Here is a 10259-nt window from a genome sequence, read left to right on the forward strand (position 1 = left end):
CATTGTGTCGTCACGCTCGCTAAAGCGACTTCGATCGTTGTAGTTTGGGTGAACTGCATATGTCTGAATAAAAGACTAGCCAATCACCAAAGTGTCTCCGCCTTATTTAGTTTGATATACAGATAGCTAAATTAAAAAAATTAAGACTTCCTTTAAAAACATGAACAGTCTCTGCGGCCCTGAGGTCCTCTGGGAGGCTGTTCCACAGGCGAGGACCATAAAAACTGAATGAGGCCTCGCCGAATGTTTAAGTTCTAACTTTTGGGATAACCAAAAGGCCTTTATCAGAGGACCTCAGAGTCCGCGAGGGTTCATACTTTATTTATTTATTCAATATGATTATAAATATGATATACTGTAACTTGACATAAAAATGTTCTATAAAGTGTAATTTTAAAATAATGTAATGTCTGCTTATGTTTACATTTAGACACTTCACACTTAAGACGAGGATCTGGTAGATTCCACAAAAAAGTGTCTCAATGATGCGATTTTAGCCCAAGGAGCAAAAATAAGCGACCTTGTGAGCATTTCGGGGCAGGCAACTCTGGCACTTTGGTTACTCCCCTAGGGCGGTTCAGTTAATCAACTCACCTGTGCAGCGTCCTATTTAAGTCCAGGTGTGTAAGCTGTACATCCTTCTTTACTGAATTGCTGCGTTTGTCAACCCACCCTCCCACCCGGCTTCCATCTATGAGCTCCGTTTGGGTAGTTATTACCCAAAAGTTTATGGAAATTTGTCTCGTGGAATTGCATGGAGTCTTATGCCAAAAATAAAGGAATGTGAAATGCCAACTAGAGGAATGTGAAAGCAAATCAAAGTATGTGAAAGTAAAACAAAGTATGTGAAAGCAAAACTAAAAGATGTGAAAATAAATATCATTACTACTGCATGAGCTGTCTGACTGAAATAGCTAATATGAGGCAGGAGGTCCAAACTTTGACCTCCAATAAAATATGAAAGTTTTTTTTTTTCTAGTAATGTTTTTGTCTGCTTTTTATGTCTTTTTTTTTTAGAAATTTTTCAAAAAAGGATTGGAAATTGATTTATGAATGTTTTTTAAGATAGAGCTGATAATCTAATGAGGGTGTCTCTGTGTGTTTCTTCACATGACCGTATGCCATCAGTTATAAATTTGATCACCAACAGTCCTCCTGATCATAGTTGTCATTCCAATTCAAAAGCTCCTGCAGACAGAGCAACAACACAAAAGAAACAGAAGCACAATCTATAGTTGGTACTTTTAAAATCAGAAAGGGGACCCATGTGGACTCACTCATCGTCTGTTGTGAATGATTCCAAAAAGAGGAGTGTTCTGGAGAAACCCCAGGACTTTGACAAACAGATTTTCAGCTCAGTGTACTAATAGAAATGTATGTGTATGGAGGGGCCAGCTGAGACGATGCAGCTGAAGCTGAAGCTCACGAACAGTAACATTTTTGAATATCAAACTACCAAAACAGTTCTTCTACATCCATTAATTTTCCTCTGAAAAAGTATGAAGGTATGAGTTTCCAAAATCTTTTTCTGTAACATGCTTTCAGACAGATACAACTTACCTGTGTGCTAACTTTAGACATAGATACACTGAACTGATCGTCTCTGACATTACCCAAAGGAGTCTGAACAGGTAATAGACCTTTTTCACAAAAACCGGAAATACGTAGTCAGCGTGTAAACCTAGTTCCGGTTTGTGCTTCGCTGGCGGAGGAATGGCAGAGCCTAGAGTGTTTTCGAAGAGCCTGAGTTGTGTTCCGAAGTTCACCAGCACCGATGTGATGAAGAGTGTGAAGATGCATTCGTCCACTAAAGGAAACAAATTGGACAAGGGACATAAATTCGTCCACGAAGAGTTTATCCACCATTACCAAGGTAAGCTTCAGCTAGCTTAGCCATAGCCGCATCACCGGTAACTGTCTACGTCAACTGTAAATCCTGGTGTTATTAATTTGTAATAAGGTATAACACATCGCAGTGAATATGTTGTGTGTATGTTTAAGTGAAAAGGCATGAGATTAACATAACACCCAAAAATTTGGCGAAGCTGTAAATAAGAAATGTTGAGGTGCCCGTATGCGTGTTCATTCTTTTTGCTGCGGTTGCGGCACTTTCTTCACTTACTATTAGTATTATTTTTCTCAAACTAGGGTGACCAGACGTCCTCTTTTCCTGGACATGTCCTCTTTTTTGATACTTATATAATAAAATAACATTGAACATAGATGAAATGTAATCATATTTGCTTTATGTATGCAGCTCTGCACACCAATTACTCTTGATGAAATGTCTCACAAACTCACTTCACTCCTCTTTTTTAGAAACTCAAATCTGGTCACCCTACGGAAAGTTATAGTTTCGTGTTACATTGATGTAGCAACATAAGTATGTCTTAATTTTAACCTATTTAATTTATTGTTTCCAGATATCACTGGATGCAGAAAGTGCCAACCTGAAAGCTTTCTCCTGCAGTTGTGTGGCTGGTAAAGGATTTTGCAATGACATAGTTGCCATCCTGTTCCAGACCGCACATTATTCACAGCTGGTCTGTAGGCTGCTCCACCCCCCCCCCCCCCCCCCGGCCTGCACGAGTGGCTTGATGGCACAGACCAAGAGCACAGGTGGGTTTGTCATCAAATTGTCATTATGATTTAAGAACGGATGTGTATCCATAACAACTCTAAATTATTATAAAAACACCCCCAGTAGTGACTAAAGACTGTAATTGCTTTTTGCCTTTTATTTATAAGGGAATCCATCCTGAACCGGTTAGTGAGCTGGTGGTGCAAAAGCCCAAAACAGTTGGCAGGGACGGTCTGAGCTCCACACTGTACAAGGCATATGCAGGTGATTAATTTAACTTTTTGTTGCTTTGTGACAGCAAATTAAGTTGTTTTTTCTAATCTTATGACTAACCAAATTATGGTTACAGCAGATATAATTAATTAAATTTAAATGTAGTTATGCACTTATGTCTAACTTTTGTGTGTTGTTTCTTTTGTGTAGGACCACAGCCAGATCCATATCTGATGGCATCTGGAAGCAGATTATTCCAGGTGCAGCCTCAACCTCTCATGGTGGTGTTGGATGGGGTTTCTGAGATGGAATGAAAGAGAACTTGGATATATTATTATTGCAAATGCATGAATGCATACCTTAAATTACACTTATCTTGTCTTTAACAATCAGTTCAGCCTTCTGTCTTACTGTTGATCTGTAATGTTGTTTTTTATTGTAAATGTTTGTTATTTGTGTTGTGATTAATCAGTTGATGTTACGCATACCAAAAAATTAAATGAGGCACAATTTTGACCAAAATTGTTTTATTTGTTCATCTAATTTTTGTGTGAAGTCAAAGTCACATTTCAACAGAAAAATATTAAGAATATAACAATTATATTTAATTAGAATTTAAGAATATGTGGGAACACTACATTTTTCCATACTATTTGCACATTATACATTATTTACATACCAAACATTAATTCACTCTTCAAAACAAAAAAGTCCATGATCATTTGCCAAAACACAGCAGTTAAGCCAGATCTGATTCCCACTGCCCATCAGTGTGAGCGGCACGGGAGAGTCCCAGATGTGTAAGGACTTTATCCTATCAATCACTCTTTCCACCATAATTCTGAGGCGGGGCATGACTGCGTTTGTTCCGTTTCCTCCTTGCTGATGGAGCTGAACGCTTAAAAGGTGGAATGATGACCTTAGATCCAATGTCAGTAAGTAAGTCATGGATGTAATCCAAAGCCTCATACAGAGCACCTGTGAAGATAACGAAATTAAAAATCAGTATTAAAACATTTGCTACATTTCACCACAACACAGTAATCATGATTTGAAAAGTATGTTAAGTATTTAATTACAAAACCGTTTCATTTATTTTTAAGGAAAATAAAAAATGACAAAATACTCTAAATTAGTTAAATACATGTAATTAAAATAGGTGAGAGCATGAACAGCTTTTATTCTAAACATTCATTTGTTCAGGTACAAATGCATTTATCCAATAACGGTACACATAGTTGACTAACGTTAACACATTATGAACAACCTTACCTGCAGGTGGGCGTGTCACGTAGTCGTGATCCATTTACTGCCTTAGCTTAGCCACCATCATGTTGCTATCTTCACAGCATAGCTGCATAGCCTGACGTTTGAGGTTCTGTCATATACTGACTCCCTTCTCAAAGGAGCAGTAAAGTATTTCCAAGGGAAAAGGCTCGGGACGACACCACTCTTCAGCCGACGAACGACGCAGCCGCACCACAATCCGGAGCGAAGTGCCGGCAGCAGAGGGTGCCACCTGTGTTTACATTAAACTATGCCCTTCCTCTCTTCGGATCGCCTATATCCATTTGGGTTTCAGGTTTGGATCCATAGGAAAATAATGAAATTAAAGGCCGGGTTGTTTTTGGTTGGAAGACGAACAGCCTGGAACACAACAGAAACTGCAACTCTTCCACTCTGCCATTCTTCATATGTGCCGCTATGCTAACAGGAAGTTGTTTTACACGTCATTGACGTATTTCCGGTCGAAAAATGCGGAAGTGTGAAAAAGATCTATACTGGAGGGTAGACTAAACTGTGTTCCAGCTTTCCTTCTGGTTCTGACTGTACTGTATGCGTATAATGTGTTTGTATTAATCACTATATATTTATGTCTGGTGTAAATTTAAACATTTTACAGTTATTCTCCATTGGTTTGGTTCCTGTCTTGAAACAGAAATTACATTCTCAAAACTCTAAGATCATTTGGCAGAACAGTCTTACAGTTTAGCACAACACAATAGCTAACTTGCAAAATCTAATATATCTCCCAAAACTGTTCACTCATGCTTCAAAACTAAATTCCTTTCCCATGTAAAGAGTCAGTGCCACCAAAATGGCAAAGATCCTTCTCAATTGCTTTGGCTCATTTCTTGATCAGACCGGACGTTCTCAACACTCATGGTGCTTTTGTCAAAATAATGTGGAGGGTTTGGCACACCATGGTTCACCTGCAAAAGCCATATCTCTCCCAAAGCAATTCACTCGTGTCAAAACTAAATTTCCTTCTCATTTAGTGTAAACAGTCAGTGCCTCCAAAATACTTTGGCCCTTTCGCATTGTGTAGGCACTGCAAGTCAAAATGATTAGATGTTTTGTCACTATAGCAGAGGACCATTGAAATATCCCTCATGTCCACCTTTCAGTCTTAGCTCAGACATTTATTGACAATGGTTACTGTACTGTTTTTGTATAGCTAACAGAATACAATTTTGTACAAAACTGAAAAAAAAAATGATTTTAGGGTAAGAGTAACCTCATAGGCTCATACTGGCAAGGAAATTGTAACCATTATCATTCACACACATAAAGTAACTTTCATACATCAGAGTAAAAAGAAAATGTATACAGCATAAAATACTTTATAATTCAAACACAAACAAAAAACAATGAAAATGATGTGCAGCCTACAGTGCTGTATATGATGCTTGAGTTTCACAACTAACAGTTCTTCACTGGTCACTGTCCTCACCCTCCCTCTCCTGGCCATCGTCCTCACCCTGCTGGCCATCCACACGCTGCTGTTTGTCTGGCCACAGATTCTCGTCCACATCACAGCATATATTCTCCCTTGTGATGCAACGAGGGAAGAAACGGCGTGCATGTGGCAACCATCCCCTACACTGATCTTCTGTAACATCCTCACACGCAGCATCCATTCCATGGAGCAGGGACTTCTGATCTTGAGCCCGATGATCATACACTCTCCACCTCCAAGCGGAAAAGAACTCCTCAATAGGATTGAGGAAAGGAGAGTAAGGTGGTAGGAACACTATGACACTCCTTGGATGACTAGTGAACCAGGCCCTGATGAGCAGGCCACCCTGGAAATTCACATTGTCTTATACAATAACATATAGTGGTAGGTGATGCCCTAAGAGACCTATCTCAGTTTCAGGGATCAAATCAAAATGAAGGCAGTCCAAGAAGACGAGGAGCTTCTGTGTATTGTATGGGCCAAGACTGGGGATGTGAGTGGCCACACCATTCTCAGATATGGCAGCACACATAGTTATATTGCCCCCTCGCTGGCCTGGGACATCCTCCTTCGTTAGTCAAGTTCTAGTTTCACCTGACTGTCAATTGCTGTAATAAATGTATCAAATGTTCCAAGGGATTCATATATCATATTCATGTATTATGTTCTTGACTAATTTTAACAATTGAACAGACTATTGTGCATCTGATGACTTACAAAATGAAATGATGCTGACTCATTTTGGAGCGAACAACCATTAGACTGAGAATCAACAATCAGTTTAGATCAACAAGATCTATTCACTTGGAAATTGTGCTAAATGAAGGCTACCTGTACTTAATCACTTGCTAAGATGTACTGAGACATTAAAACATGTACTAAAACATTTGAAATTTGATGAAACCAATGACAAATGCCATTCTGATGGTTTGGAGGTTTGTCCATGTTGTTTTGAGAATGTAATTTCTGTTTCAAGAAATGAGCCAAACCAATGGAGAAAAACTGTAACATTAGTGTTAATTCAAAATTGCTCCCTATTGCCACCAGCCTCTAGTGGCCATTTGAGAAACTGTAACATTTGGTATTTTCAGGATTGTGTCCAATTCAGGAACATATGGGGGGCAGCAAATTCTACACACCTGACACTTCCTCAGGTTTGTATAATTTGCATTTTAGGATAAATGGACCTGGTGATGTAAATGAACGCAATGCAGAAACCAGCTCAAACATGATAGACTGTGACAATGAGACAAGTAGGACATGACAGCCTGACATTAAATCACTAAAAACTCATTACAATTGGCAATGTGTCACGAATCATTCAGAAAATACTGATGCAGTGTTGTTGAGATATTATGCTGTTATCTGTTCACATTTTAACTTCATTAATGTTTCATATTGATAAACTAGAATAAAGTGTTTAGTTTATCTAATTTCATGCAAGAATGCACTAACCTAACTTGTGAAGTTGGGAAACTAAGGATTAGACTCTAAAAAATAAATTATGACAAAGAAATAATAAAACTGAATATCAAGAGTTAAAAATGTTTTTTGAGAACGACTTGAATTAAAAATACTCACTTTCATTGAGACGAAGCAAAAAAGCTCTCAATGTCTCAGAAGACAAAAAAAAATGGTGGAAAAAAAAAACACAAATGTGCACTGTGCTTAGAAAATTGGTGTCTACAAGATACGGGTATAGTTCAGAAGTGAAGCCTTTTTTCCAATTTACATCCTTTTCTAATTGATTTCTCAGTTAAATTTAGAATTTGAAAAGAACCTGTTTAGATGTGCTGTAACCACCTGTAATGTGAGCAGAACATACAAGGACTTTGTTAGGAGAAACTTTAATACAGTCAACCCCAAATCCAAAAGGTGTCCTTTAGTAATATTCATGGAGCCTTTAGTGGGAAAAGAGCATGAACAATGTTGAATGCAGGAACTGACAATGTCCTCAAAAAGCTGTGTAATGCCACTGAGAAAATATGTAAGAGTATGAACAAAACTGTTGTTTTATAACAAGATTTGGGAGAGAAATCAGGTCATGGCAGATCTACGGAGCTAAATCTGCTTTTTTGTGAAACTGCAACAACTTAATACATAACGTGATAATTCCCAAATCAGCAAAGATTTCAGGCCACCAACTATTTCTAGTCTGTGGTGACATATTAAGATAATGCAGGATAAACAAAGCATGACAAGGCCCTGTATAAAGAACATCCTCAAGAACAGAGAGATAATTTTATCATCATTGAATATTACAGATATTTGCATGTTCTTCCCATGCATGCATGGGCTTTCTCCGGGCACTCCGGCTTTTTCTCACAGTCCAGAACATGATTTGTGGGTTAATTGATCTAAAGCAGGGGTGGATAACATTTTTGACTCGTGGGCCACAAGTGTTCCAAAATAAAAAATAAAAAAGGCCAGACCAGGAGAAGATAGATTGAGTGTTTTGGTAATCCACAAAAAATAGAAAAAAAGAAATAATATGGAATCAGAACAAAAACATAGTTTAACTTTGAATGCACATTAATATATGTATTTCAAAACAGAACATTTTTGGAGTTTTTTTGTTTTATTGCCAGTTGTACCAATTAGTTGATGTCCCCTCAGAGAAACACGCATATTTAGAAAAATGCTGTGTTCATGTGGTGTTCGAATGATCGGAAAAATCCCTGTCTGACTCAAAAACCAACACATTTTTCAACACCACATAAATGCAGAATAGTTTTGTGCCCCCTAAACAAAGGTTAATGTATTTGTTATGCACCATCTATGGGGAGACACTGCATTTACATGGAAAATGAAACATTAATGAGGATTATCAATATAAATTATTCTAGTTTGGCGGGCCAGATTAAATAGTTTAAACGGCCCCCGGGACGTAGTTTGCCCAGCCTTGTTCTGAAGTGTCCCTAGGAGTGCATGTGTGAGTGTGTGTACCCTAAAACAGCCAGGCGACCTGTTCAGGGTGTACCCCACGTTCCCCCTACATTATAGGGATAGGCTCCGGCAACCTTGTGAGGATGTAGCTCACGTGTCAAACTCAGGCCCACAGGCCAAATTTGGCCCGCAATGTAATTATAACTGGCTCACATCAAAGATCACATCAAATGAGCATTAAAGCTGGTCCACGGTATATACTGTACCACTAATACTACAAATCCCACAATGCTTTGCTAGTATGTGGGTGCGAAGTCGAAACCGGCAGGCGCTCCTTTTTTTCTGTTGACAGTCATTGACAGCCATGCTCCAGTCACATCTGACAAATTAATTTAACCCTCCACAAAAATGGTAAAACGAAAGATGGACAACAGGAGCTTTCAAGACAGCTAGGAGGCAGATTATTAGTTCACGATCATGAAGGACAGACCTGTTTGTCTTGTGTCCAGAGTTAACGTGGCTGTAATGAAAGAATAAAACATAAGAAGTCACTGTATGAAACAAAACATTATGAAAAGTACAAAGATCTGGACGTAAAGCAGAAGCTGCAAAAGGTGGAGGAGATGAAAAGAATTCGGGTTTGCCGTCAGACTGTGTTCATGAAAGCATAATCACAAAGTAAAGCTGCTTTAACCCTTGTGCTATCAGTTTCATTGTGCTAGCAGAGATAGAAAAATTAGCCCGGCCCTTTAACCCTTGTGGTATCCTAGGCACTTTAACATTGGGAGCTGGGTCATCTAGACCCAATAGACAGTGCGCAGAACCTTTTTTCTTCAATGATTTGTGATCTTCACTGGTGTCCATGGATTACATGAAATCTTTCCACCTTTATCCACCTTTGTCATGGTAGGGAGAACACGTCAATGTAAGGGTGGGGTCATCTAAGATAGCACAAGGGTTAAGGAGGGAGAGTTTGTCAAAAAGTGCATGAACAAAGTTTGCGACATCGTGTGCCCAGATAAAAAGCAAGAACATGTCTGATACTGCCCAACTGTCAACTTGCCTAGCCTTATGGATTCATTTGTTCAGCCGGGAAATGGTGCTGCATAGAGGAGGGCACTTCCTACCACAGACTGATAAAACATGCAGCAGTTTGGAGCAGATGTTAAATGAGCGCAGCCTACAAAGGAAGAACAGCCTGGACTACCTCTTCTTGTAAATGTGGTCTATATTTGGTAGTCCAGTCCAGCTTGTTATTCAACATGACCTCCAGGTACTTGTAGGACTGTACCATCTCCACGCTGTCACCCTGAATGTGTATGGGCTGAGGTGTTGGAACCTTTCTTCTGAAGTCCAGAAGCATTTCTTTGGTCCTCTGTACATTCAGTTGTAGCTGATTCTTCCTGTTCCAGGCCACAAAGTCCTCCACAAGCCGCCTGTACTCCCCCTCCTCTCCCCCTTTCACTGTCAACTCTGTATTGGTTTTTGAGAAAAAAATTGTTCTTATTGATAGATCAATATAGAAACAGTTGTTTTTTGAATGTATATATATATTCATAGTTTTTGGGAGGATTTTTTGTTGGTGCTGTTCAAAGTTTTCAAAGTATTCTCATTCAATTACAAAATCACATCATATTATTTGGAGTGATTTCTGGTGATAAATTATTTGATTTGGCATTTAATACTTTATTAATACTCGGGAAATGTTTCATTCACAAGAGCAGATTCTTAAAAAGCAAACCATTATTTAATACATAAAAAGATCTGTTTATATTTTAAATCACAAACAATCAAGTTTATGAAATACAAAAATGCAAGAAAACTGTTATGACACTTGTA

This window comes from Oryzias latipes, chromosome 23, assembly GCF_053564925.1.
Source record: "Oryzias latipes strain Hd-rR chromosome 23, Olatipes_Hd-rR_3.1".
Taxonomy (NCBI): Eukaryota; Metazoa; Chordata; class Actinopteri; order Beloniformes; family Adrianichthyidae; genus Oryzias; species Oryzias latipes.